The sequence below is a fragment of the Musca autumnalis genome, unplaced genomic scaffold, assembly GCF_047663935.1.
Source record: "Musca autumnalis isolate F117 unplaced genomic scaffold, ASM4766393v1 scaffold_3, whole genome shotgun sequence".
NCBI classification, from domain to species: domain Eukaryota; kingdom Metazoa; phylum Arthropoda; class Insecta; order Diptera; family Muscidae; genus Musca; species Musca autumnalis.
In genome coordinates, this window is record NW_027411866.1 from 170,176,534 (window position 1) to 170,182,533 (window position 6,000).

The following is a 6,000-nucleotide window of genomic DNA, read 5'->3' on the forward strand; positions in this document are numbered from 1 at the left end:
GGTTTTGTGGGGGAGGTACAGGAAGGAGTGGACCGATATAAGCCATCTTCGAACTTAAAATAAGTTTGGACAAAATATTACGAAAGCCAATTTTTAGGCCGAATCGGTTGATCCGTTCGAGAGTTATCGTGCGCACCAGCCAGCCAGACAGACAGATAGACAGACGGACGGACATTGCTAAATCGACTCTAAATTGTCTAAAATGGAATTCGTCGATGTAAACTGTGTTTGAAGTACGTGTTGTAAAAGATATGATGCAAAATACCGCTGAAACAACATGAAGTACAGTTTCATAATGTTCTGAAGAATTGCTTACAACTTTATTTGAATGATTTTTGAAATTTCAGCAATTATGTACAAATTTCTATATTTTATCGATTTTGATGTCCTAGATGGAGTTTTTCTTTTGTGGTCTTTTCAAAAGAGAAGTCCTACTAGTTTAGGGACACAATATTGCTAAAGAGAGCAAGGCAAAATTACTAATCGTTTCTGAGATAACGTCCCGTTAAATGCAAAAAACTGTAGTTTTAACCCAGTTTAGATGTGGCCATAATGTGGTCAATGTGTTCTTTCAAAAAATGCATACTAGAAGTTGTTTGCATTTTCAGTGTTGCGTAGTGTAATGAAAATTTGTACTAACTTCCAACATTTTATCTTAAATAATATATAAAAAGAAATGTGATATTTACTATTGGTGTTATTATATTATATTTTCCTCACAAGTGTTAAATTGTACTATAGAAAGGTATATAGCCTATATTACTTTCAGGCAGTGCTGAATTATACTCTGAAAACTTCAGGAAGATCTGTTCATCGGTTTTTGAGTTATTAAGGCACAAAAAATTGTTCTATTTTATTTATATTTATAGATTCATCATCATTTTATTCATTACAGTTTTAAGTATCTCCAAATTATGTTTGTAATCCCTTTAATGATTCGTTAAAAGTCTCAATAAATTACAATTCATCATTTTATACACAGTGTTCTGAAGAATCTATTTATCCATATAATTATTAAATGTCGCTATATGAATACGAAAAACCATTTCATTATATGGAATTTGTTTATTTGATTGAATCACTTAGCTTTTGAATGTTGTTTGTTTACGCAAAAGTTTAATTGGATTTCATTTAAGTCGATTTTTGTTTTGGTTTCTATAGTTTATCTTCATTCACTTCTTGATGTACTTTTGATGCTTTAGAAGTGTGTCATGCTTTATTTCAATTCATGCATTTAATTGCTGCACAAATTGAATTTGACTCTTATTTCGATTCATATGCATGCTGACATGTACAGTTTTTTCTTCTGTATGCACTTCAAAGTTATAATAAAAAAAATGAATTGAAAAGAAATGTCAGTCATTAGATGACGAGGATACAGAAACGTTGCACATGCTTCACATTCACATACTATAATTTTGCTGCTGCTGTTGTTTTTCATGATGATGTTTGGCGTTGGGTCATGGTTATAACCAGTCTTTTATCTGTTTGTTGGATGAATGATTCCATAAGAAGGGGTTGAGTGACATATTTTTTGGTTGATGATATACTATTCATTTATGGTAACAACTTTTTATATTGAATTAAAAAAATTTAAAAATTTGTTGTTTGCAAAAATTTTAAATGAATCTAGTCAATACATTCGTATTAAATTTAATTATATTTGTATTATTTTTATTTTGTAGATTTGTGAACAATCAAGTAACTGTTCTTTGGTAAGTGTTTTTATAATCACATGATTATTTGTTTAAATATTTTACTGGTACATAATACTTTGATATCTGATACATACACAGCAAAATTTGAAGGAAGGGGTTCTTTGCGATGACGTGGTTTCATGGAATATTTTGTATTGGTTCAAAGGAAGTCGTGAAAGATCCTATCTTTTCATTAGCATTTGAACCCATGCTAAGTATGTCGTGAAAGAACCGATATTTTCGTCAACATTTGAATCCATGCAAAGGAAGTCGCGAAAGATCCAATCTTTTCATCAACATTTGAACCCATTCCATCGATCCAATAGATATGAATTTTGTATGTTTATTTATACACAAATTTTTATAATATATAATAATTAATATAATTATTTACAATATTCTTTATGTTTTCGGAGACTCGAAATCACAACCAAAGTTGTGAAAACTCTCGTCGTAATCATAATATCATTGCAAAGGGTTGGTGAAAATGACATGGCAAGCATTGGTGGAAATCGAATGCCAAAGCATTGGTTGAAATGACATGTCAAAGCATTGGTGTAAATGACATGCTTTGAATCCAAAAATAAATATAATTTTTTTATTAATTATCTCGTTTAGAGTTAAGCTTGATGATCGGAAATTATTTGCAAGTGAAAAAGGAAAGCCAAGGACTCGAACCCACATAGTCACCAAATTACGTTACCTTGTTTCATTGGTGGTAAAGCAAATATTCGGACGTATCGACTATGTAATGGCTTCTCTGTCCTAGAACTTATCGTTTTTCAAATGCAAGTGTGTTTTATACATTTACGCAGATACTTGGCCACAGAACTGTATTTTCTTCATGATAAACGCTTTTTTTGCGCTGCCTTTGAAGTTATGAGTTTTGACAACATTTTTTTGATATGTTTTCAAGGACGTGGGTTCAAATCCCAGCCGGGCTCAGCCTGTTTTTTATTTTTTGAAATTTTGCCTGGTAGGGCGAAGATCATTTTTAATGATTTTTTTATTAATTTTCTCGTTTAGAGTTAAGCTTGATGATCGGAAATATCATCTTTTGGGGTCCACGCTCATATAAAATTCATCGTTGAAGATCACCCATGATTGAATGATATCTTTGGCATCGAACATTTTGCTGGGTAGTAAACAGTTCATACATTGACCCATGGTGCGTATACATTTTTCGGAGATTTATTATACGTCACAAGGCATTTTAATTTAGGCAGAACTGCACTTTAGCAAGATATTGACAGTTTGTGGGTGAGGTATCCGAAGATGTTGCCCGATATATAGACCCTCTTGGAGGTTTGGCGAACATTTGGAATTTAAATTTAGCCTAGAGACTAAGTGTATTACTTTAACTAAGATTAGCAGAAATATAACGATATGCAAAGTTTGGACCAATGCAGTATCAATTCCGAAAACTGTCATACGCACCACTATGTGGAAAGGGTATTATAAGTTTGTTTTGGTAAAAATTTAACACAGTGAAATTTTCGTCAGAGACCCCCAATGTGGTATACCAATCTTCAAATCTCGGCAAGATAAAGCGAATCAAACTCCAGGCCGCAATTATGGACCGATCTGCATGAAATTTGGTATGGAGGTCGGTTTCACACCAGAATAGATCGTCGATCCACTCCTCCCGGTACCTCCCCCACAAAAGTATAAACAATTTCATTAAAATGGTGAGCACGATAACTCTCGAAGGGGTCATAACTTCGCATATGGTAACATTACTTCTAGGCATAGATCGTGTACCTCGCTTTGATTTTTTTACAAAAAGTTCTTCTTGCGGGCCCTGTTACTAGGGGCAATTTTTTTCGGGGACAAGTCAGTATATCCTCATAATGGCCCAAAAGCTCCAAAAAAGGTGGCCGGCATCAACTAAACTGGGTAGTACGTAAGATAACCGTCGATGCGATGAACCGATTTGGTCCAAACGTTTTATATCCGATTATTTCTTACAGACTCGGATTATGTGCGAATATTGCCTACATCGGACCACTTTTTGAGGACTCGTCTGGGATCGTTTTTTTATTTTTGGCAACTTATTGTGTATGCGGTCCTACGGTACACGTTACAATTTTTCTCGGGAGCGTTTCCAAACTTCCTGAGAAATTGGCCGTCAGAAGTATTGTGTTTACTTCTCTTTTGGTCAGAGGCTGAAGGCTGTTTTCAAATTCCTAGTTACTGACTAATCTAAACGTTTATTCCTGTTGAAGCAAAAGGGTACCCAAGTCCACTTCCACTGGGCATTAGTTTTCCTCGGAATTTATTCATATGATTGCGAAGTCTCCCTTTTTCCTTCGGGGATGTTCATTATTTCGTAAATGACAGATGGACCATTGTGGCTACAGGTACATACATATTTCTTCAAAAAATTAAAAATATGTATTAAGAAAGAAAAAAACCAAAGGCGTTTAGAAATAGCTTTAGGTGACTTTATGCGATTTGATCAATGAAGGAGATCAATATTAAGGTATTACATTACTTCTAATCAAAGGTAACATAAAAACATCGAAACCCGTACAGCATCGTAATTTGCATCAATTTAAAAAACTTGGAATTCCTCTATCATAATTTTAATACTTTTCTATCATGGTTGCGAAATTTTGTAGCATGGAAGATCGTAGTTCTATAAAGGAAAACACAATTATATGGAAAGGTCAAGCGTTCCTCTTGTAAAAATAACCTACATTGGTTTAACACAGTTTCCAGGAATTCGGAAATAGTCATTTCACTAACAACTTTATCAATTTTCACTCAAAACTTTTGGTCCATTTAGTCTGATCATAATTTTCTCTCTCGCAAACCTTAAGCTTCCATATTTGCGGCCTATATTTTAATTATAATTTTTAATCGACGGATGGACAAAATCATTATCAAATCGTTATCAAATCGTTCTGGACCAATTTGTTCTCAAATCGCGCCATTTCGGACCATATTAGTAACTTTTGACACTATTGCAATTTTTGGTTTTTCTTTATAAACTCGTGAATTTTATGTTTTTAGTTTTTGTACCTATCGGACAAGAGAATATGGGGTCAGTTGCAACGAATTCGCGACAGTTACAGGCTGTTTTTGTTGACTTTGCCTGTGAGAATCGTATTTGTTTTCTACAAAAATACAACACCAGTACCATGTGGGGAATTTTGTGCTAATAATGAAAACGCGTTTCCAAGATTGATTCGGTGAAAAAAGTTTCCGCACCGACTGTGATTACTAAAACCCTTTTGATATTTTTTCTAGTTAAAATTTTAAATTTGCTTTGTTTGAAAAATATTTTTAGAAAATAAATACGATTCTCACAGGCAAAGTCAACAAAAACAGCCTGTAGCTTTCGCGAATTCGTTGCAAGTGACGCCATATTCTCTTGTCCGATAGGTACAAAAAATATAAACATAAAATTCACGAGTTTATAATGAAAAACCAAAAATTGCAATAGTGTCAAAAGTTCCTAATATGCTCCGAAATGGCGCGATTTGAGAACAAATTGGTCCAGAACGGTTTGATAATGATTTTATATTAGATTACAAAAAAATAAAAATTTTAAAGAAAAGCAAATATGTTGTTATAACAGATAAATTTAAAAAATGCATTACTGAACTTCAGTGCATTTGGTGCGGAAACTTTTTTTGCGATAGAGAAAAAAATTGCACCTTATTTCATAATAGTTTTTCATGCTCTACACGGCTATATGGTGGTATTTTTGATATTTGCAAAAAAGTGCAAAAAGTTATATCCCTAATGACCATGTCCAACCACAGTTTAAGTTAAATGACACAGTTTTCATTTTGAATTGTTTAAAGCGTTGTTGCATGCGGTCATTTGTCTGCGTTTGTTACCATCTGAAACTTGCAGTATTAAATATATTTTGCTGTAAACGGGTGACTTCTTCACTCTGACAATGTCGGTTGGTTGTACACACAAGAACACGTGTTGAAATATCCCTACTGGGCTTTCTACAAAACTGTAGACAAATACAGGATGGGATGTATGTAGGTTTGTGTTTGATTTGAATTAAAGTGACCATGCAAATTACATTAAAATATTTATAATCTATAATGAAGGTATATACGGTAATGTGAAAATGTAAATATTAAACGTTATATTCGTTTCACAACTGTTAGCACTGGAAAGTTTTATTTTCCTTATGATGGTCACCTTCAAATTTCTTAACACTGCCAGAAGATATGGATGCAAAAGTTTACCAGTAAATATCATTTCCTTCCTCCTCTAGTTATGCTCATCCAGCGACAAAAACGAAATACTTTTAAAAGTTTATTTAAAATGTTAATAC